The sequence below is a fragment of the Mus pahari genome, chromosome 2 (assembly GCF_900095145.1).
Source record: "Mus pahari chromosome 2, PAHARI_EIJ_v1.1, whole genome shotgun sequence".
Lineage (NCBI taxonomy): Eukaryota > Metazoa > Chordata > Mammalia > Rodentia > Muridae > Mus > Mus pahari.
Genome location: NC_034591.1, coordinates 109,356,340 through 109,380,809, shown reverse-complemented (window position 1 = coordinate 109,380,809; position 24,470 = coordinate 109,356,340). Strand labels below are relative to the sequence as shown.

Genomic DNA, 24,470 nt, shown 5'->3' with positions numbered 1-24,470 from the left:
AAGAAGAAGAAGAAGAAGAAGAAGAAGAAGAGAGGTAGAGGAGTGCAGGAGTAGGGGTGGACCATGAGCACATGGTGAGAGAGGGGGAGGGGATTGGGGAGAGAGAGGGGAAGGTGTGAGAGGACAGAGTAGAGCTGGTGGGTGGCGAGGGCGGGGAGAAGGCAAGAGCAAGCTGAGGGGGCAAGCAGCCCCTTTTATAGTGAGTCAGGCACACCTGACTGTTGCCAGGCAACTGTGGGGCGGAGCTTAGACAGAATGCTAACAATGAGGAGGAGGTTATTCTCACATAGAGTGCAAAAGCCTCCCAGGGTGATGCTGGATTTGAAAAGTTGACAATGAGCCATGCTGCTGGCCACAGGACAGACCATTTCAAAGGTAGAACAAATGCAAAAGCTCAGAGGGAGGCATGAGGCTAGTGTGTTCAAGACCCAGTATTTGGGGTATAAAAAGGCTGAGAGCCACAGGAGAGGGTATTAGGGAAGTGTGTGGCCCAGATCTGCAAGGGCACCATCAGACAAGAGCAGAGTTGGTGGATTTTGTGCAGAAGTCTGGCACAGTCCAAACTCCCAAAGAGACCCACACAGAGGTGCCATTGTGTGAATGCACTAAAGAGAGGCGGCAATCCAAGAGGAAGGCTGTTGATGATAACCTGGGTCTGCATACAGGAGAGACATGGCAGTGGCTCGGACTACAGCGATAACAGTAGAAGCAGAAGAAAGACATTGGGTAGAGCCAGCATCTACCTCCATAGGATTAATTAAGGGCTGGAAAATATTTAGTGTTCAAAACAAGATTAGTAAATGTCTTAATTTTGGCAAGCCACCAAGTATTTGTTGGAAACTATTCAAGTTTGTTGTAGCATGAATATAGCTATAGATACCTAATGTAGATACATAAATGATATGTAGATTTATGGATAGTATGATTGTACTCTAGCATTTGTGAGAAGACATGAGGCAATTTGTATTTGGTCTATGAGATATAGATTTTCCCTTATACGACTTACAAGCTAAAGGATAAGAGGAAGAAATATATAAATGCAAACTCAAAGGAATTTGCTTTTTCCATTGTGATGATGGAGCTTCCATCAGCTAATATTTCAATGTTAGAAGCTAAAGCATGTTTGTGGGGGATATGGTACAAACATGGTAGTTGAGAAGCTTATGACAGCGACATTTAGATATGATGTAGCAGTAGATATGTAGGCCCGGAGTTGATGGGAACAGTTTGGGCTTAATTCACTAGCATCAAGACGCAAGTTATAACCTTAGACCAGATCTAAGTAGTGAATGAGAATAGAAAAAGTAGAAGTCCCACACTGGAGCCAGCTAGGGGTTCTCCTGTGTGAAGCTCTCAGTGAGGCAAAGATGAGCCTAGGAAAGAGACCGAAAGTTTGAGCCACAGGAGACTATGGCACCCACCTTCTCACGCCCCAAAACTTTCCAGAGGGTAGTAATCAGGGAGCTGTTATTGCAGAAGTAACCCCAAATGCTTTACAATTTCTAGACAGGAAAAATTGTCAAACACTTCTCAGCAAGTAATCATCAGTTGTCAGGCCACAGGATGCCAGGTGTTTGGGACAGAGTACTAAAGAGCAACAAAGATATAGCACCTGCTCCAAATAATGTGAGTTTAGTTAGAGTAGCATTAGTTACATCATTGTTGCTTAGTTATTTTTCTATTGTTGTGAAAAAAATACCATGAGGAAGAAGGCATCTTACAGAAGAAAGAGTTTATTGGGGCTTACAGCTCCAGAGGTCCGGAGTCTGTGACAGGGAGCAAGGCAGCAGACATGGCACTGGAACAGTAACCTAGCGAGCTATGTATCCATAAGTAGGACCAGAAAGAGGGAGCTAACTGGGACTAGCATGGGCTTTTGAAAACTGAAAACCTACCCTCAGTGACACACCTCCTAGTCCTCCCCACCAGCTCCACCTGCTGGGGACTAAGTATTCAAAGATTGAAGCCTATGGAAGCCATTCTCCTTCAAACCACTGCCGTTGTTATTAAGGGAGTATTACCGCCACTAAGAATGAAAGGCTGTGCCATAGAATGAGAACTCTAAAGGAAGGAGACTCTGAGGTGAACCCTGTGTGTTCTTTCTTTGGGTAAAGCAACCCACCATTTAGAAGAACAGAGAACATTCTGTGCTCTATGTTTTTCTTAAGAAATTATTTTCAACATTTTATATTCTGAGTATGATAATAATACCTGGGGTTCAAATGCTGTGAAGCTTGAACTGAAGGAAGGACCGTGGATGCTGTAATGACCCAGGAATAGATCTCAGTTCTATTAGTATATCCTCTTTGAAACTCTGCATCTCTGTCTGTATGGTCTATGATGATAAAAGTCACACTATTAGATGAGGACTAAGTGACATCTTATGCATAGAGCATCTGGCACCTGGGTCCTTCTTGTTCCCTGTGAAAAGCCATGTCAGGTTGTCCATCTGTGCTGTTTTCTTTCCCAGGTTAGTTTTTCCAGGGAAAATCTTTACTATCTATTCACTACTTTGTGAGGAAGATAGTTTTTCCAGTCTTCTAGGATACTTTATATTTTACCACAGTTCTCTCAAGAGAAGTGTCTCTGTGGGGAAACCCTGCTAATTAAGGTCTAAATCTACCATGATGGGATAGCTTCTCTAAGCTCTGTGCAAAATGGAAGTCTCCCTTTAACATCAGGGCTTCCCCTTCTCTGACCTTTTCTGGGGATCCTGAATTTTCCCACACCCTCTCTCTGGGGAAGGTTGAGTAGTCCTTGGCAGACCTACAAACTTCCTCTTTTCCCAATAAGAATCTACCCAGAAGCTACCTGGGATTCCTGGACCACCTCTCCATACAAATAAGGTATTCGCAGAATTTTAAACTCTCACCAATGATTCTCATTTACCCTGAAAACTCCTTCCCACTTTAAGGTCCAAATACAGCCCTGGTTCACCCAGAACAAAGTGTATGTATGCGAGCCCGCCCGGAATAAAGGTATGTGTAGAGGCTAAGACTGGCTAAGAGAGCTGTTTCATTGAAGATCATCAGAGAAGACCTCTGTCTAACAGAACTGTAACACTAAGATTAGAAGACTTTTTCTCTCTTGCCCCCTAGCCCCCCCTTGGCACTAATTCCCAGCTGGACCGGAATCATGCAGACCCCCACCCATTCTGGACTCTGCTTCATCCTTCCAGCCTATTGTGTAGGGACATCTGGACACCCTGAGAGGGAGAAAGCTGAGGATGTGGAACCACAACTGGACCTCAGCAAGAATATCACAGCTGGTGCCCAAAGTGTAGCTGCTTTTGCAAGGTGTTAGGAAGCATCCTCTATAGTGAGTGGCTTATTCTCTTCAGTAGAAGCCTGAATTTCTACTCAGCTGGTTGATGGAACCAGTAATTCAAAAAGCTGCCAGAATAAATGCAGCTACATTTTTTCCTTAATTAAAAACCTATTTAATTATTAGCACGTCATGTCAATTTAATGATATGTTAATGAAAGCATGCAGCATTACGCCTGTTTAAACCATTGACATAATTTTTAACTTTTTGGTGTGAGTAAGCATAGGATTTAGTAGCCTTTTATTTTGATATGTACAGTATACCTTGTCTATATCTCATATTTTAATTAATATAATTAAATTTGGATAAAAGCTGATGTTTAAATTGCATGCATTTCATTATTGAAACCAAGGCTAATTAAAGTATATGAAATGTGGCAATTCCTAAGATGATAAGAAAAATACAGGATATTGTTTTTCTAAATTTAAAACGTGGCAGATGGTTTTTCATAAGATCTAGAAATGTCAGTGATCTGTGGAGTATTCATAATAGGGGTTTTTCATACATGGACACAGTAAAGGCTGGGGAGATGGGCACTTATCCTTGTGTCTATCATGAACAATGTCATATGTTGTAGCAGCAATCCTTTTGTGCCTTTCTTTGAAAACCAAATGAAATCTATACAGCTTGACACATAAACTAGTCTACAAAGCATTTTTATAACTTTTTTTTTTTGCTTTCCTTTTTATGGGGGGGGGGGTGAGGGTGGGGGGAGGAGGCTTTTCGAGACAGTGTTTCTCTTGTGTAGCCCTGGCTGTTCTAGAACTCCCGTTGTAGACCAGGCTGATCCTCCTGCCTCTGCCTCCCAAGTGCTGGGATCAAAAGTGTGTACCACCTCCTTTTGGCTTAAGCTTGGATGATAGCCACCTCTGTATTATAAGTGGAGAAACTGTGGCTAGGCTAGGCTGGCATTACCATAGACTTGTACCTTGAAGGTGAAAGAGCTAGATGACATCTAGGTCATGTTTTTAGGCTCTTGTATAAGGCATTATGAATCTCAGTTGGAAAAAGTGGTCAGAAGCCATTGAGGACATCTCTCCTGAACACTTCCTTCTGAGAAGCTAGCTCTGTCACTGTGGGTACCCTCTGCCTCTGCCTCTGCCTCCACAGCAGAGATGCTACACACTTCAAGCATGCATTCCTTGAAAGGAAGCTTGGTATGGAGACTGCTGCTTGAGTGATAATAAAAAGTCAGAATATGTATTTGCATTGTCTCCCTGTTGGCCTGTAGCACGTGCTGCTTTGATCCCAAGTATTGATTTGGAACTACCCAATGAATACAGGTTGTTTTTACATGCTAAACATCCCACTGTTTTATGACATCCTAGTTTTAATAAAATGTGCTTTTTAATTGTCTTTATACAGCAAAAGTTAAAGTTGATCTGTGACATGCCTTACAGATTTTTTTTTTTTTGTCTGTGTTTCCTCCTCTTCTGGTACATACGCTTCTCAGCCTCCTTGCAATTGGATGATGTCATAGAACTGGTTTGATCAATCAAAGTGATATTATTCATCTTCAAGATGAATCACATGAAAACCTATTCATGTCTCATTTCTTGTGTTGTTGGAACTTGGAAATTACAGGTTGAAATCAGAGACACAACAGGGAACTGGGATAAATCTTTGAGTCACAGCTTGGAGGGGAACTAACTACAAAGCCTATGTTCCCTGCCCTACCCCCACCCCCCCCCCGTTCTCCCCCCCCCCCCCCCCCCCCCCCCCCCTTCTCCCCCCCCCCCATTAGCCTTGCCTGGCTAAGAAATCAATGCTTCCTGTGTTAAACTGCAGAAATCTGACATTGTCTATTATGCTATCATCTGGTCTGTCCCTATTAATATGACAGTTTCTTGTTACCCTCCCCACTCCCATTGATGTCTGATTATCAGAAAACCTACAGAACAGACTATTTTAAATTACGTATCCACATGAGTGCCTATGTGCACACACATACACTCAGTACATATTTGTAAAAAAAAAAAAAAAAGTTAAATGATTCTTATTAGCGAGTAGTTTGAAGCCTTTGTAATATCTCTAGTAGTAACTAGGATTTCATGGAAGGTCCTGACCTTAACCAGCTATGATAGTCTTTATCTTTTTCAATTTTTCCAAAAAAAAAAAAAAATGGAAATACCGTCATTTAAGTGATTCATGCCAGCTCTTATCTCAGTGCTCAAAAGCCCTATATAGGTTCATTTAAAGTTCATTCTTCATTCCATTTATCCCTTAGGTATTCCATACCTATGGGGATGGAGATGAAAACTTGCTCATTGCACCCTTCCTTATAAGACCTTCTAGGCTGCCATGGTCCTTGTCACCACTAACCTTCCTTTCTCTGTGCTAACCAGCTAACCAGAAAGACTCACATCACCTTCCTTTGTAATTCTCTAGTGTGGTTCTAACCAGTGCCCACTGGAGTCCAGTGATTTGCTTTCCCGGTGCGTGGAGCGGTCTCTTTATTACCTGCCATTGTCATCCTGGTGCTGTCCTGTATCCCACACCCATGTTGCCAAGGGTTTTAATTCTCTATTTGTTATTAATGCCAATCTGTCCTGCTACTGCTTTCCCTCCTGCCTAGATACCCTTCCTAGCTACTAAAATTTGACCTTGGCAATTTCACCACAATTTTTCTTCTATTTATAGCTTCTAAATATCATATCATGTTTGGGATATGTTAGGAAATAGAAAATTGTCTCCAAAAAAAGCAACAATGGCTTTGACCCGAAGCATAGCTCAAGTTAGTTTCCCTGGTCCTCTTTATCTGGTTGGACACAGTCTCACTCTCCTTCCCCCTTTCCTATAAGGTATTGTCACTTCTGCAGTTTTCCATCTCCCAGGCTAAATACAGAGTTCTAAATGTCAACATCTGCATCTATTTTACTGAATTCTTGATGGGTTTGCATGCCTTGTACACATATTGCCTGCTTTTCTCTACCTTGCCCATGAATCTACTCATCAGTATAGTGTTGTCCTCTGTTTTTATGAGCACAAGTCACACAGGATGAGCTCATCAGTATACCAGGCCTCCGAACTTTCCCAAGTAGTTTTTGCATGATCTTGTTGAATACATAAAAAAAATTTTTTTTCCCAAAAACTCAACAGAGTTGTCTCCGGAATGAAGAACAACATCATAAGGAAGACCATTACTTTAACAGTCTGTGCATTCCTGATTCATAGACATCCTGCTCCCTCCATACACCAAGCCTTGGAACGTCCCTTGGACGTATGTCTTCTCATAACACACATAATATCCTACTCTAATGGATTATTTCATTGTCTTCACTTTTCATTACAAAGCTCTTGAAGGCTGGACCCATTTCTGTCCTCAGCGACTGACAAGTAGAAGGGGCTTGTGCAATGTTTGGTTCCCAGCACCACCAGATAATGAGTAGATGAAGCACACATTTCAGAAATATACAGGAGGACACTGGCATAGGAGAGAGTTGATGTTTGCTCAACTTCCTAGTAACTAAAAAGCCTTAGCTTTGAATTTTGAATGTCAATCTTTTCCAAAGACAGCGATGGGTGGTTTGGTACTTTCTTGTGATGCTGGCTGTGGCGGTGCCCTAGCTCCTGTTCTGGTGGCAGCCTCCTGGTCATAAGAAGAAACACGGCTACTTGGAGTGGGTCACAGCTGGGTAGCTACGATGCTTGGCAGGTCATGTATCTCAGATGCATCTAAACTTACATTTTAACTCTGGTTTATTGGGACCCACCTCACTGTGTGTGAAGGAGAGTCTTTGGTTGGCTTGTCCCAATATACAGTTTCAGAAACGTCTCCCTCTTGGTATTGATCAGTTTTGCAGATATTTGTTGTTTTGCTTTGGGTTTGTTTGTTTGTTTGTTTTATACTTTCTTACCTAGATTTTTAGGAGTCAAAGCTGTTTGTGTTAGAGTATATAGAACCGGGCATGTCAGAAGCTTATCCACATTAGATGGAAATTTGAGGGTATACCCTTAGGAGTGGGACTGACTTTTAAAGTCTTCCTTTCAACCCTTGAAATCAACCAGTTAAATGGATACTCCCCCAACAGCTCTATGAAGCTAGGTACTGTTAGTGTCCTATTTTATGGTCCCTAACCCTGGACTTAGGGACCATCAGTATTATTTGGTGATGCAGGGCTTACTAGCATGTGCAAGGCCCACTCAGAGTTTTATCACAAGCAGCAAGAAAGCCTCAGGCTCCAAATCAAAGAAATTAACCCCAGATCATCCATTCTGGGTTCTATACTATGCTACCAGCTCCATACCATATTGCAAATTCCATGCTACAATACCACTTCTTCTGAAATCTGTAGCCTTGTGTCAGATCTGTTCCAGCTGAAGATGAGTCTCAAGTCACTTTCTCCATTCCAGTTTTCTTCCTCATTGTCAGTCACTTGTCAATCACATCTCATGATCCTCCTGTAATAAAGCTGAGAAGGTCAGAGGGTGGTGAGCTCATCTTCATCTGACAAAACTGGGCCATAAGCAAGTTGAAAAGACTTGTCCATGGCCACCCTGAAGTTGGATGTTACCACTTCTACTGGGCCATTGGTGGCTCCAAATTATTTTATTAAGTGACCTCTTGAAGAATAATGCGGTTGGGCATGGCCATAGGACTCTCCACATGCTTTGAGTTCTGTGCAGTGGGGACCTAAAACAGAATGTGTCTCATATGCCATTTCTCTGGATAAAAATTTTTCCAGGTCCCATGTTGTTACTCATAAAGGTCTTCTGTGAACCAGGAAAAAAAAAAAAAAAACCTTCTGGAAGAAATGATTAAGCATTATTAATATAATTACGTATAACAAAAGACATAATTTACCTTCTCTACATCCAACAAAGAGATTCATTTGAAGCTTCAGAAGCTCCAGCTGAAAGGGCAGGTCTCATCCCAGTGGGCTCTCTGGCAGAGGTGGGGTGGGGGCGAGGAGCTCCACTGGCTGCTTTGTCCTCAGGGGACCTCCCTGCATGATGGACTGGGCCTCCCTCAGCCTCTGCAGCTGACAGCCTCCTCCCTCTCACATGTACACACACACACACACACACACACACACACACACACACACACAGCACTTACCCATAGTTTTTCATTGTCTGAGGCTTGGGGTCTAGACTACTGTTTTGTACCTACTGTTTACTTGACCTGGGGACTAACAGGGAACATGAAAAGAAAATTACTTTAAAGCAGTACGAGAGGACAATGGAGAAAAATGCTCAGAAAAACATGACAACCCTGGTAGATTAAACATCTAGGTAAATTTTTCTTGGTTCATTGAAAAGCCCAGCAATTCTCATTATTTATTAGACTGAATGGCATTTCGTCCAGTGTCGCCATAATTGACTAGTCTGTGTTTGTACTTGTATTATTGCACGTTGATACATAAACTCAGTGAGTGCAGAGGCTATGGAGATGCCTAGCCCCTGTAGCCTGTGTGGCATAAAGTGTATGTCTATTAACCCTTTACCCATGGGGCTTGGGAGATGGCTCAGATGGTGAAGTGCTTGCTTTCAGAAATGAGAACCTAAGCCCCAGCTCCAGAACTAACAGAAAAAAAGTCAGGCCTGGAGGCTCCAGCTTGTAATCCTTGCACTGGAACGGCAGGGACAGATGGACCATAAGACTCCCTAACAAACCAGGCTAGTCGACTTGGTGTCAGGCAAAAAAAAAATAAAAAAATAAAAAAAATAATAAAAATAAAAACCCACCTGAGGAACAGCTCTAGAGACTCTTCTCTGGTCCCCACATGCATACACATGTGCACTCACCCCTCACAGTCACACATAAGCACACACATAAATGTTTACCTGATAAGAGAATGGTACACGTTAAGTATGAAGACCTCATAGGTTAAATTATTTGTCTAAGATCACTTAGCTACCAGGAACTAAAGGCAGAATCTAAACCTTAAGTGTTTCAACTCTGGATTTTTTTTTTTTTTTTTTTTTTTTTGGTTTGGTTTGGTTTTTCCTTCTTTGCTTTCTGATTAATTGAACAGCTTCTTGTGGTGCAGGAAGATAGAGAGCTCAAGGTATTTAAAAATGTTCCCTCTAAGGCCCAGCCCAGCAGTGGAAGTTCTGGCTCACCCTTGCTGAAATCCCAGGGGGACATGGGCAAAAGCCTGTTTTCTGACCTGTGAAATAGAAGCCAAGGGGACAATGCTGTCTAAGTGCCCCAGGGTCCTCAGATTCTCCTGCCAGGTTTGTGACAATGTTGTCTCCTGTGCTCACTTGAAATTAGAGTTAAGGAGTCACACAACCCAAGCTAGTAGGGAAAGCTGAATGCATTTTATTCTGGGGTTCATATCATCCCAAAGGCGACTTGATCTGAAGCAGCTAACAGATGACACCATGAAATGAACATTGAAAGAGGGGAAAGGGAAAAAAAGCAGTACAGCATTTGAAGAGATGGAGAGAGCACTGCAAGAGAGAGAGGAAAGAGTGGGAAGGGTGAGAGGGAAGGAGGGAGAGAGGGAGAGAAAAGAGAGGAGGAGAGTGAGGAGAGAAAGAGGGAGGGGAAGGGGAGTGAGGGGGAGAGAGACAGAGAGGGAGGAGGGGGAGAAGAGGAGTGAGGAGGGAGAGAGATTGATCTAGTTCTGGCTGTAGGGCTGGTACAGTTTCTGATCTGAACCAGGCACCCAAACTATAACTGTGCCCAGCTAAGATCTCTGGTATGTTGCTTTTTTAAAAAAGGTGGGGGCGAACAGCCCTGTGTCTTTCAAGCCTCTCTGAGATGTGATTTTTTGGAAGCTACAGAGCTGAGCCTTTGCATTAAGCAAAGGTACCCCCTCTAACACACACACACACACACACACACACACACACACACACACACACACACACACACTTTGGTTTAGGGATTATTGATTTGGTAGGCGAGGCTAATTTACATGTAAATAAATCTCAACCCTGGGAGGCCAGACTGGGACGTCCAGATGCTGTGACTGACTTGCTGACATCACAGCCTCATTAGCATGCGGAGGATGCAGGCATTGGAACTGCGAACAGCGACTTCTCCAGCTCTGCCAGGCGCTCCGTGACAGTTATTATTATTTTTTGGATGAGCTGCACATTTCCTGGTTCAGTGGCCCGGGCTTTGTGAGCAGCTGACTGGTCTCCCAGGTCTGGCTCAGGATCAGCTGATGACGCAGAGATTGGGGTCTGTGACTTCCTTCAGATAATCGTGAAGTCGGCGAGTTTAGAGGAGACGGGTTCTTGAGAAGACAATTCCAGGACCCGGGCAGGCCTAGAACAAGGGCACAAGTCGCACTCTCCGGCTTGGTGGATCTCCAGCTGGGTCTACTTCTAGGGAGGGCGTTCTCTCAGAGGGAATGCTAAAGCAGACCGGTTTGGGTTTGAGCCTGCTGCCTGCCTCCGGAAGGGCTCAGATTTGCAGAGACTCCGTAAAGGAGATGTTTGGGCTGCCTGGAGTGCTGCTTGCATTTTCTGATACCAGCTCCAGGGGGAAAGTGAACTGGGGCAACTGACCAGATCAAGACTCCGTGGCGGCTTCCTCTAAAGCTTCGCGGCTCATCCTCTAGGAGGTGGGTAAGAAATTTTGTTAATTCCCAAAGCAAGCAGGAATGTGTTTAGTAGTCTCTTGATTGAGGAAGATATTATCTCTAAGGCTAGGAGGTGGCTTTGGTGGTCTGGCACTTCTGTCTTTCCTTTGCTTATTAGAAAGTTCAAATACAAAGTGATATGGCACAGGTATACAGGAGGTATCCTCAAATCTTAGTGCATAAGAAGCAGTAATTCTCTAACAGTGACCCTTTCTTAATAGCAACAATAGGGGGAGGGGGTGTTAAAAAGCAAATACTGGTAGCATTCATTCATGTGCCCATTTCAGCACATATCTGAAACATCAGAGATGCTGCGGCGCACACACTTCACTAACTCTTCCAGATTTAAAAAGAAAAAAAAAAAAGGCTCTCAAATTATTGAGGTTTAATTTTAGCTAGTCCTTTTGGCTTCAAAACGGTGACAGAGCTTCCGAATCTCACTGCATAGCCTGCTGTAACACATGACTGTGTTTGTTCCCTACTGGCCTGTCTTCACAGTTAGTTCCTCTCACTCGCTTTTGATTTCCCCAGGACCAATCATAGCACTGTTGATCCGCCATGGAGGTTTGGAGATGAAGTTCTGATCTTTAATCTTCCTGTTGTTTGCTGTGTGCTCTGGTACTGTGCTGTGATCTAGAAATACATATGCCAGATGTATAGGACCAGAAATATATGTGCCAAGTGTGTCAACATCCTCCAGAGTAGCTGGGGAATTACCTAGACTTATAGATTGCTCCCCCCAATGATAGAGGTCTACTTCCACTGTGAGCATGTGTGGGATCCTGGGTAAGGGAGGGCTTTAGTATGCCTTGAATATAGAGACATGGGTACCACGTATCAGAGGCCTGCAGTGTACTTTGCTTTGCTTTCTATGTCTTCCTGAAGGCAGTTTTAACCTATCTCAGTGAGGCTTTCATATGGGAAGCAGCCTTGTTTTCTTGCTAGTGGCCACAATGGCTGCTCTTATCCTGCCCCTTAGGAGACAGCTGATGATTTCCACAGATGATAAAGGTGGAGCTCAAGAGTAAGTTACAACTTCGATAAAAATCACCATGTTCTGAAAATTGGGGTCTTAGTGCCTCTTGGGGGTACTCGTAGAGGTTTTTTCCTTTCCACCAATCACTCATTCCCCTTGGGACTTTTCTAATGTGAGAATTTAAACACACTGGCTTCATCAGACATTGTGTTCTTTAACATGTTACAGAGCAATCAGCAAAAGAGAGCATTTTCGAACAGTACAGTTATTTTTGTAAAGATTTCCCCCATGCAATGTGTGTGGGTTGGGGTGTAGTGGGGGAGAGTTAACAATACAGGAAAGACAATGCTTTATAGAAGTGGAAGGAGAGGGGAAAGAACTCAGAGGTAAAAGAATATGAGATGATGCTCATGCAGGGATTGGACGCTGAGAACTGGAGAGACCTGGGTATCTCTTGGAGTACCCATTTCTGTGAAATAGGGAGAGGCGTGAGATCTGTGGGTAGGCTTTAGTGAGGTGACACATAAAAAGCCCCCAGATCTGTGTCAGCCACACTGTAAGTGCCGAGCAGATGCTAGCTGTTAGTATTGTTCCTTCTCTGACATGAGCATCATAAATACTGTTGCCGAAAACAAATCAAAATCACTGAAGAGGTCAGGTGTTTACTGTTGTGAGGTAAGGCTGCAGAAAAGATGTGGTCCCAGCCACTGCTGAAGCCAAACTCTTCCATTCCTCCTGATGGAGCTGATATAATAAAGTATATCAACTAGGACTACTGTGCTGTATGCACCTAAAAGATGGTTTAAGGAAAATCAGCCAGTGCTAGTTAGACTAGGACCCCTCAAAAAGGTCCCCTGTCTGGGAAGCTGATGGGTCACTCTGTGGGACCTATGGGGTCTGCATTAGAACCAGGGCCCTTTAGGGTCTCTTTCCTCTCTAGCTGTACCCGTGAAAGGCAGGTCTTCTCCCTTCTTCCTTTCCTGCACTGATGCTTGGTCTCTTCTCTGCCCGGGCTGGGCCTCTGAACTGTGTTTCACCTGCTGAATGACTCCTCAGAAGTTCCAGGGTGGAACTGGTGCCACCATCTGGGTGGTTTCTGCCTCTGAGCTATGGGAAAACAGAAAATAATAGGTCTGCTTGCCTGTTTAGACCAATCTCTCTCTCTCTCTCTCTCTCTCTCTCTCTCTCTCTCTCTGTGTGTGTGTGTGTGTCTGTGTCTGTGTCTGTGTCTGTGTCTGTGTGTGTGTGTCCATTCATCCATTGCCCTGATACCTCTCTCCCAGTGATTTGATGCAGCCACACATAGTTGACGTATTGTTTCTCCCTGCCCTCTCACGGTCTGTCTTTCTTTTCTCCTTCCCTTTCTTCTTCCTTTTCTTCCTTCCAGAAATATAACCCCAATGTCAGCTTTGATAAGACAATTATTAAATTAGAGCTAGTGCCCAGTATAGGGGAATGCCAGGACCAGCAGGAATGGTAGTGGGTGGGTGGGTTGGGGAGCAGGGGGAGGAGGGAGGGGATGGGGAGGAGGTTTTTCTGAGGGGAAACTAGGAAAGGGGATAACATTTGAAATGTAAATAAAAAATATCTAATAAAAAAATGATACCTAAAAACATTAGAGCTAGTGATGTGGTCAGTGACAGAGCACTTGCCTAGCAGGTGTTTCGTTGGTCCCTGTCCTCACAAAAACAATGTGGTAGAGTAGGGTAGGAATCAACAGATCCAGAGAGATGCCTGCTATAAAATCCGTTTTCCAGAAACTCAGAACTGAGAGTTTGTACCTCCTGGTTGACGTGATCTTTAGTGGAAGCATGAAAAAAGCATACTTCTCCTGGAACGTAATATTAGTATAATGTATAACGCTTTGACAGTAGCCTGCCTCCATTGCCTTCTGAAAGCATATGTGATCTTGGGAGAATCGCTTGACACCTCTGTGGAATTTGGCTTTTGTCATAGGAACCTTGTAAATAAATCCTTCCAAATGTTGAGATGCTGTGACTGTAACCTCTGCCCTGTCCTGGATATTGGCCTTGATCTCCTCCTGGTGACCATGACTTTATTAGTTCTCATTCAATCTCAAAGTGAACAGTAGGGGGCAGTAGATTTAAGACTTGTTCATCTAAGAGGGAAAACAGCTTAGCGTAGGTGACAGAGAGAGTGACTACCTCTGGTTTCTAAACCCAAGTGCCCCAGGAGTGAGAGAGGTTCTTGCCTCACTTGTCCGTCCCGAGGCCAGACGCTTCATTCTGACATCCTCTAAGCCTGTGCTTTCTGTTTACTGCTGTCATAAAGTACACAGAGTTGAATGCTCTGTCTCAGATAGGATTCTGAGTGGCATTTAGACGATGGCTTTCTTTTGTGTGTGGTGGCCATTGATCCTTTCTTCCCTGAGTCTCTCTGTGATATTGTTACTCAATAAACTGATGGGCCTATGAACTGTAGCCCAAGAAATGGCTTATTTAAGAACTTTGGCAAAAATCTGTTTTTCATTTGTTTGATTTTGATTTTGATTGATCAAGCTCTTGATACTTTGTTCTTGTCCCAACCTTCAAATACAACTTTTAAGCAAGTGGTAGCACACACCGTTAATCCCAACACTGGGGAGGTAGAGACAGACAGATATCTGTGAGTTCAAGGCCAGTGTGGTCTACAAATGGAGTTCTAGGACAGCCAAGACTATACAGAGAAACCCTGTTTCATAAAACAAAAGCAACAACCACAAAAAAAAATGCCACAACATTTTGGTTTTAATACCCTAATCTCACATTTACATGTGTGTGCATGCTTGTGTGTATGTGTGAGAGTGAGTGTGAGTGTGTACACACTTACATATTGAATCAAGCGAAGTAAACCATCTTTATTAGAATCCTGGTCACTTGGGTTTGGAGGCCAAGTTTTCTGTTCTCTTGGTGTATTATTTAAGTGCTTGATTAATTAGAGTCTGGGAACCAAGCATTTGCTTGTTTTGTTATTTCAGAGGGAAGAAGGAGCCAGACTACTAGAGCAGGGATATGGCTCAGGGGTAGCATTCTTGTCCAGAACTCATGAGGCCCTGGTTTCATCACTAGCACCAATGCCAAAGGGATATAAAACCAAGGGCAACTGCAAAGGGAAAGGGCGGGGGGAGGAAAAGTGAGGGGGGGGATAGGAAAGAAGATTCTCTTCTCATCTGTGCCCCGAAACCAGAGGGAAGCCTTCCGAGATCTTGAGTCTCCTTTCACTGGCCCAGCACATATTTTGCACTAAAGCACCACCCGACTTTTGAAGGACCTTGTTGGCAAGAATGCTCTGAGCCTATCTTTGTGTGGTAGAAGACAGGGTGAGCTTCCAGCACAAGTTTGGTCCTGAAGTCTATGAGAGTCAAGTTGGCTCAACACTTCCTTTCAAAGAGGAGAGCTGACACTTGGTGCCTCAACAACATGGCTGCCTGGATAACGCCTCATCAATAGCACCAAAGGACATGCTAAAGTGGAAGGGAGGAATCGACCTGGCCCCACCCCAAGGCAAAGTATACAGGCAGCTGATGAGAGGGAGATTTGGTATTCTCAGGGGGATGCCCCCTAATTGGTTACCCAATGCCAAGTGGGCTACCCTGAAATCATACGTATACAGGCCAACACCAAATGGCTTATCAGATTGTATTTATATACTTATGCTTGCACACACACATCCACACATACCTATAATTAAGAAAAAGAGACCATGAATTTGAGAGGGAGCCGGGGAGGGATTGGGGGAAGGTAATGATATATTTATATTTTCATTTAAAAATATTGCAAAAATAAAAATAATTTGGATGAGAAAAACAAAAATGAAGGCCAAGTTGGAAGATGAAAAGTAACTCTGTAAGGAGGTATGGAACATAAGACGCTGTTGGTTGGCAGTGGACATGAGCAAAGAGAGGGATGACCTATTTGGGAACATGTCATTGGAGTCACACTTATTCTGAATCATAGTGGGAACCTATAGCACGGAGGTATATTAGACAGTTATTGTTTTTCTCTTTTATTTTTTTATGCTTAACTTCTTTTTTGAGAATTTCATGCAATATATTTTCATCATAATCTTTCCTTTCCTCCAGTCCCTCCTAGATCCTCCCGTATTTCCCTAGCCATTTAATTCATATTCTCTCTCTCTCTCTCTCTCTCTCTCTCTCTCTCTCTCTCTCTCTCTCTCTCTCTCTCTCAAAAGAAAGAAAGAACAAGCAAGCTATGAAGTCTGATTTGTATTGGCCAACTACTCCTAAGAAAGGGGCCTGCTCTGGAGTGTGGCTATAAACCCTACAAGCTACAAATAGCAAGCCATCTGCAAGATGTGCCCGCTGGCACAGTAGTGGCACACATATTAAGGGTGTACCAGAGATTTCTGTTCCTTCCCTTCTTTCCCACACTGGTATGTAAGCAGTGCAGGCACTAGTGGAGCCCTTTCTGTTTTAGGATGTGATGAGAACTGAACTCTCTGTTGGACCTTTAGCAGGCCATCACCCAGCCTGTTTCAGATGACAGATGCTATCACCTAGCCTGTCTCAGGTGACAGATGCCATCACCCAGCCTGTCTCAGATGACAGATGCCTGGCTTTACTTGCCTCTCCTCATGCACTGGGAACTTCATTGGCCTCAACTCCTCCTCGATTTTCCTCCTTAAAATCAAACTTTATAAATAATGCCCAGTCCCATTCAGGATTAAGAGTAACTAAGACAACGATTCTTAACATTTCATTTCACCTAGGCAGTGTGCCATTTTCCTAACTCTTTTCTGGGCCTCACTTTATCAGTTTATCAGTTATGAGTCCTTGGAGATATTGATTCATGAAAGTTCAACTATTCAACTGAGAAACATATTTTCAGTTTCAGAATAGTTATAGTAGTGTACATAGAAGTACATGCTTTTGCTTGTCTGTATTCTAGTATTTGGGTTATAGAAACAGTAATAGCTATCGTGACATGAGAACCTACTTGCTACTCAACATGAATTATGATTCACATAATTTACCTGATTCATACAGCTCTCATGTATCTAATTGATTTATTAATTACATGATGAATATATATGTTGACTTGGTTGTCTGAGATGGCTCATAGTAGTAGTCAGCATTCTGCTTAGCTGAATTTGGGGTTCTTTAGAAATACAAATTTGTTTTCAGTCTTGGGCTTGCAAATTTGAACAATGTTTTAGATCCGTTCTTCCTCCTTAACTGGAAGAACTGAATCCTCTCCATTGAATATATTTTGTGCTCAGAACAGAACAGTCATGACACTTGTTATCCTAAACATGAGGGGAAGTCAGAGAAAGTGAGGGAAAGGTATGTTGAACAATTGGGCAAACAAGATTTCCAGAGGCTAAGGAACTTTCTCTAGGTTTCATAAGCAGTGAAGAATAAAGACGAGGCTCTAATCCAGCATAACTGTAGTCCCAACGTGGAGTTGTGTCCACCTTTTTAAAAGGCTTCCTTATACCTATATGGTTCCATGACTAGTAACTATTTCTTTCCTTTTAAATGTTCTCTATGGACCCCTCAATTCAAAATAATCTTGTTTCATAACTATTGGATTGGAAGCATTCAAGAGATTGGCACAAAGGAGAATATAGTAGTTCACTTGACACCTACTGTTTTTAATTGGCTTATAGGATGTGAGTGGGAGAATGGGTGGGAGAGAAGGAAGGCCAAGGAGGACTTGTAACCGGATGACAGGGAACAGGAGAGATCCTGCCAAGCTATGCTTTGCCTATGTGCATGCCCCTTGGCTTCTGGAGAGAGGGGCCAGGGCTGTTGCTCAAGACCTTTTGTCTAATGTCAAGGGCTGGGTTTCCTTTCATTCTCCTCTCTTGAAACAAGGGATTCTGAGTCAGCTGATCAGTAAATTCATTCCCAGCCCTGACCTGCATGGATGTGAGCTTTCTAAGTAAATCTGATCTTGTCAGTGAAGTGCTGTCATTTTTCACTACTGGATGTTCATGACAAGGATGTTAAAACTCCTATGTTAGAGACTATACTATGCTGGGGACCAGGCTTCCATATTTACCTGCAAGTGCCTGAGGCATTGCAAGAATGCAGGTTCTGCAGTTCTGTAAAGCTCCCTGGGGCTGCTACTAAATTGCCTTTGTCATAGATACCCAGGACTCCACAGGAAGGAAAACTACTCAATTCCGAAGACTCTGGGTTTTATCCTTTATTTGAATTAGCTGCTTCAGCCCTTGGTTTATATCTCACTGAGTAATAAAAGCAGTGAAAGAGTTCCATGCTTCCTCCATTCCATTATCTCAGAAGGTGCAAGAGACTGATCACATGTTGGAGTGATGCACCTTCTCTCTGTGTCTTATTCAGGCTGGGTCCAGGTGAAATGCCTGTCTCACTGGGCAGCAGGGTGAAAACACTCACTGCTCAGTTGGATCCAGGGAGATGGTGGGAAGATGGCTCAGTCAGTATAGTTCCTGCCACATAAACATGAGGGCCTGAGCTTGGAGTGCGAGCATCCATGTGACAACCAGGATTCAAGACATATAACTGTATCCCAGAATAGATAGATGAGTTCCACATTTCCCTAAGAGATCCTGAATCAAAAAACCTGAAGTGGAAAATAATAGAAAAAGATGTCAAGCATTGACCTCTGTCTTTCACTCACACATAACAGAAGCATGTTTGTCCACTTTCACAGATGGGCATGCTCATAAGAATACCTGTAGACACCCACATGAACATAGACACACACACACACACACACACACACACTAAATATATACACAATAAGAGAAAATACCACCCAAACAACTCAGGTGTTTCTCCTGTTATTTGTTGGAACTAACACCTTCTGGGAGGTAAGGGGGTGGAAAGCTGGTTACTGGGCAGAGCCAGTCAGGAAGCCCGACACTGTCTTCCTTTCCCTCTGTCAGCTGGCTGCCTAGCCTGCCCCCACAATGCCCTTATAGCACTTGAGAACTGTTTTACATCCTTCACTGATGAAGTGCAGTCACTGCAGTGTTCCTGGCTGGTTACTGTCATATCAGGTGTTAATTCAAGCTTTTGGAAGAGCGTTACAGAGAGTGAGACATAGCTTTTCAGGATCTTCAGGGTGCAAGGCAAGGTTGGAGGCCTTATGGGAAGTCTAAATTAGTAGAGAAGGTATTTTATTTCTTTTTTATAATTTAATTAATTTAAAGTTTTGCTTTGTAAAACAAAGCAAGGACTACTGATTGACTCTACAATAATGAGAGCACATGCAACATTACTGGACTTCACCCTGATAAATGCCTGTGAACCTAAGTCTTTAAAATGTTTTACCATAATTTAAAAAAAATTACAGTGCAAAAATGTTTGTAAAATGTATGCCTATGTTTTTCTATTGAAAAATTCATGAAGATGCAATGGAAATTGGTATGTGATGTGTTAGAATGGCTGGTAGCATCTCAACAGCATGCTAGGTCAAGGCAGTTCCCTGTGGAAGAGGTTTTATTGGGGAGAGAGAAAGTGGCAGCAGAAAGAGAAGAGGGGAGAGAGAGTGGGGGAGGGGAGTTCTCCTTATTTATATGGAAAATGACAGGTAAAGGTGGAAGGTGAGCCAAGTGGATGCTGGGAATATGGTGCCTGTTGTCTTGGCAACCAGTCTGCAGGTCACAGGCCCATGCTGTCGCCTATGTGATGTCATAGGTTTGGGATGTCCTGATGCCAACAGTATGTATGAAATAATAAATGTGTGTTTGTCTCTGTTCTATACTGTGAAGAGTATTGCCAAGTTTGAAAGGAAAAATATCTTTTATTACTGAATTCTATTTTTTAAAATTGATTTATAATTTTATAAAACAACAATTAAAAGATGACTTCAGTATACCCATTAAAGTGCTGAAAATAAAATACTCTTCCTTTGGGCTATTCAGGAGTGAATATGAAATATTATTGGGAATGTAAGATATACGGTATTTCAAAAAGAAATACATTTAAAAAATAAGTGTGTTCTTTGAGAATTTTATACAGGATATTTTTATTGTCGTCTTTCCCATCCCCCAACTCCTCCCAGATCCCCACCTCTTTACTCACCCAACTTCATGTTCTTTCAAAGAAGGGATTTTCACACTTAAGTAATTCAAGAAACCAAGCTTTCTTAGGTACACCACAATACTGAGAGGACTGATGACCTTTTTGAAGTACAAAATTATCTATGAATGTGTATGTGTTCATTTAGGAAAAGTGCAAAGAACCTCAGCTTTCTTCATATTCCTAAAGGCATCAGTCACTCCCACTTAGGAACTACTCAACTGAGGGATACATGGTTGAAGTCTAGTTCAGGGAACTCTCCTTGATTAATGGAGGACTAAAAGCCATGTAGTGTTCAGCCCGTCAAAAACACGCCTCCTGTGTCCATGACTACTTGGAATCTAATGCTCCACCCTATTGGACTGGAAGGAGATCCATGGTTTCCTTCCACGTTATGGATGGGTCTATTAAGAGCTGTGGTCTCAGTGCTTTAGCCATGGCATCCCTTGCTTTGTCCTTTTCTCAGATACTTGTTTTGGCTCCTTCACAACTTCACAATGCTTTTGAGCATTTATTGTGGGCAGGCCAGAGGTTTTTAGTCTATCTGCTCTCCGAACACTTTAGTCTCTGAACTTTTATATATTGAATATTCAATAGCACATATAGCATGATCAAAGGGTGCTGACATCATGCTGTCCCAGCAGTAATGATTGTCATCTCTGTCATCATTCTTTTGTATACTTCATTAGCAGAGGCCAGAGGTAGCTTTCTTTGATGTGATCTTTGTAATATACTACTACCCAGCACATACTTGACTCGCACTACAACTGAGGCCTCCTAACAGTACACATTTTAAGTTATCGCAAAATATAACTATATAACAATTTTTATTTAAATTACTTACATTCCAGTCATTTTCTCCCTTACTTCCCCCTCCCACAGTTCCTCATCCCATTCCTTTTCCCACTTGCCTTGGAGAGCCTCCACCACCACTACCAGGCCTTTCCCTTTCCTAAGGCCTCAAGTCTCTTGAGGATTAAGCCCATCTAATCCCACCAAGGCCAGACCAGGCAGACCATTTACATGCCAACAATATCTTGTTTGCATAGCTATGAAGAGTATGTGGTTCACTGAGAAACTACCAAACCAGATTTGGGCAAGAATTAGAGATTCAAGTTGTTCCATGAACTTCTTGTTGGGTGCTGCTGATTGTTCTAGTCACAAGATCCTTGACCATAGGGAATTTACATTTCACAAGAAAAATCTGAGAGACATATCAACAAAGATAATAATTTCAAATAGTGACAACTGCTAAGGAAAAACTAAAATAATAGACTAGGGAATGAGGAGGTGAGCACAATCTTTTTTAAATAAAGGAGAGTCTGTCTATTTGAGTGACATCATGAGTGATGATGAGCAGACCAGCTGACAAGGCACTCAATGAAAGAGTTTCTAGGCAGAATAGCAGCTGCAAAGGTCCAAGAGTAAGCTGGCCTCAGCAAGTTCAAAGGACAAATACAGGCCAGTCTGGCTGCAGCGTTAACCTGGCTGTAGCATTAACCAAGACTGTGAGCGGAGGGCAGTACAACTGGACAGAGAGGACGGAGACAGAGTCCACGGGGTCTGATGACGTCAGTTAGGGGACTTGTCCTTTGTTTTATTACCACTGGGATCATGCAAGCTGGAGAGTTGAGTATCACTAGCATTGTTGTTGTACGAATGGTGGTGGAAAGGAGATTTTTAGAAGGGGAGGAGTGGGAGAGAGTAGAGCAGGCTGTTGGGGCAGCCCGGCCCTGAGGTGGGGGATGGGGGCATAAGTACTGAGATTCATCTCTAACCCCCAGCAAGCTGTTCATCTCATCTGCTGTGCTCCAAGAGTATGGGCATCACCACATCCCCTCAGCCTTGAAGGGGGAGGAATCAGGAGCACCCATCTTTTCCCTGAGCACTGAGTAGTATATCACATCTGAATATAACACATTTTCAAAACGTTCCTGCTGCAGACCATGTGACTCCAATCCACTGAAGGCTTCTTTCCAATAAAGCACAAAAACCAGGAAATGTTATTTTCATCCTATGGACTTCACTCTTCCCTTTCTCTCCTACAGAAAGAGGAAATGAGTTCTGGCCAAGAACAAAACCACAAACCCCAGCTTGGTGCAGGGCAGTTAGCCTCTTCTCTTCCTTTTCTCCTATCCCTCCGGTGGGAAACCCTGAGAGTTGTTTTGTTTGTGTTTAAGGCCTCCCTTGGGGAAAACAAACCATCTTTCCATGTTGTGTCTAACTCAATATGAATGACAGGCTCTCTGTCCAGCATTAGGATTTTTTTATAAACTCACAATTTCTTGATACTTTTGTTTCGTAAACCCACTGGGGTCATGTTGAGCCCTTGGCCTCAATCACCAAGAAGCGTGGATTTCTGGGAAGTTTTTGCCTTGAGCTCTTCAGTACAGATATTAAAGGGCCCCTGTCAAGTTCTGAAGGGTGTGACCAGTGCCAGAATCCCTACAAGCCAAGCCCCTGAAGGATATGGCTGCCAGCTGGCCCCCATTCCCACCAGAGATGGTTTGGCTTTCTGCAGTTCTCTGTGTATGGAGCTGGCCAAGTTCCCTTGGATGAAAGGCTGCCTAATATAAACTGAAAATGTTATTAATAAGCAGCCACTTAAGAATTTCCTATGACTTGCCAGTGATTTGGGGGCCTCTGTGTGAGCAGAGAGAAAAACACTGCTTGTTTTACATGGATTAAGGGATCTACATAGTCTGTCTGCAGGGGCCTCGCAGAGCCCTTGAGGTCTTGGGTGAAGGCTTGGATAAGTTCCAGAAACTCTTTCAGTCTTGGTTGTCCCATATATAAAGTGGAGATAATAATTCCCATCTCGTAGTGTGGTTTGAGGATTAAGCAATGGCTTCAGGAGAGGACTTAGCAGAGTCTTTTAACACATACTCACCAAATGTTTCCTTAAAAAGCAAAGTCAAGATAAAGTCCGCAGACATGAAACCAAACTAACTGCCCTTCCTTTGGCTCAGGGAAAAAAACAGTAATGTGGCACACTCCAGACACCTCTAGCCCCAAAGGCCAGTAAATACAACGTAGGGCGTCTCTGGGCCTAGGCTATGACAGCTTGGATCTTCTGATTGGCCTAGAAGAGAGTATGAGAAATTACACATTACCTAATTTGATTACATTTGATCTAGAACTCTAGAGCACTTGATCGGCCCAAGAGATTAGTAATATCTAATTTTTCTTCTTTATTATGTGTTAAGACATGAAGAACATCATTTGTATGATCTTGGAAACAATAAAAAAATTATGGTAAAGATGTGTAATCCCTTAACAAGGATCATGATCAATATCTTGCATTTTCCACATCAAAGTATATCAAATATCCAGTGAAGCAAAATGTATATACTATAAAATTCCAGTTAGCACATATATAAAGAGAAGTGGAGGCATTTGTTCAGAGGACTAATCTATACTGTCTGTCCTAGTTTATTCTTAGCAGAGCAGCAAGTCTGACAGCTAACGAAATCAGAGTGTCTCTGGATACCCACAGCCTTGCATAGGGATGCAGTGATGCAAGTAGCAGTGTTGCCATGGAGACACCATCCGTGGCCAAGCTCTTGTCCTCTGAGAGATCACTCTGTCTACTCATAATGGTGCTGAATTAGCTATCTGTGAGCTTGGTAGGCAGATTCCACAATGGCTTGTGGATGCTTTTTTAACAAAGCCAAAACTCCTAATAGATTGTATGTGTCACTCACCACCTGCCATCTTGTCGTCTCCATATCTTAGTGGCACCATGTTCTCTCCCACCTCCACCTTTATCCAACTGTTCTTTCCTTTTCCTTATGCCTAAAACTTTCTATGCTGCTTCCTCAAGGGAGCCCTCTGTGACATTAATCCAGAACCCCTTAAAGCACGATAGAACTCTCCACTTGGTTTCAGATTTTTTCCATTTTTAAAAATTTCAGTGCTTTATGGTCTATCAGACACTTGTCTGTGGCTGTGATAAAGCATCATGGCCAAGGTAGCTTACAGAAGGGAGAGTTTATTCTGGCTCATGACTCCAGAAGGACGGTCCATACCAGTGGTGGAGGCATGGCAGCAGGCAGCCAGAGCAGGGAGCTGAGAGATCACAGCTTCAACTGTGGATACAAAGCAGAGAGAGCAAACTGGAAGCAGGGCAGCCTTGCATTAGGGATGCCGTGTTCCAAAGCCCAACCCCAGTGCCTTAATTACTCCAGCAAGGCTCCACCTCCTTAGGTTTCATAACAGTCCCCAAGCAGGACCACCCAGTGGGGACCAAAGTGGCCAAATATACCTGAGCCTATGGAAACATTTCTTCTTTTAAAATCCCACATATGGAAGTCAGAGGGATGGGATAGGTAGCTTGCATATGCAGTTCTAGATTTTCCTGTTAATATTTTGTCGCATCTGTGCTACATATTCTCTAGACATGCTTTCTCCTCCCTTGTTCTCCCTCTCCCTCTTTTCTCCCCCCCTCCTTCCTTCTTCCTGTCTCATATCTTCCCTTCTCAATTTCTTTCTCAGCCCTTCCTTCCCTTGTCTCTCTCTTAGCCCTATCCACAGGCCCTGATTCCTCCCTCCTTCCCTAACCCCCTCTCCTTTTCCTCTTCCCTTGCTCCTCTCCTCCAC

The 24,470-nt window shown here is 43.2% G+C and overlaps 1 protein-coding gene across 4 annotated transcripts in view; it reads left to right on the top strand.

Annotated features, from left to right (window-relative positions):
• Prickle2 (prickle planar cell polarity protein 2) overlaps positions 1-24,470 on the top strand; it is a 327,581-nt gene that overhangs the window by 208,865 nt on the left and 94,246 nt on the right. Inside the window, exon 1 of one of the 4 annotated variants that reach the window (XM_021190347.2) lies at positions 10,009-10,848. The exons of the other annotated variants lie outside the window; for them this stretch is intronic. The gene's annotated coding sequence lies outside the window, so the exon portion shown is untranslated. Of the gene's footprint in view, positions 1-10,008; positions 10,849-24,470 lie in introns of those variants that run through there. 4 annotated transcript variants of the gene reach the window in all.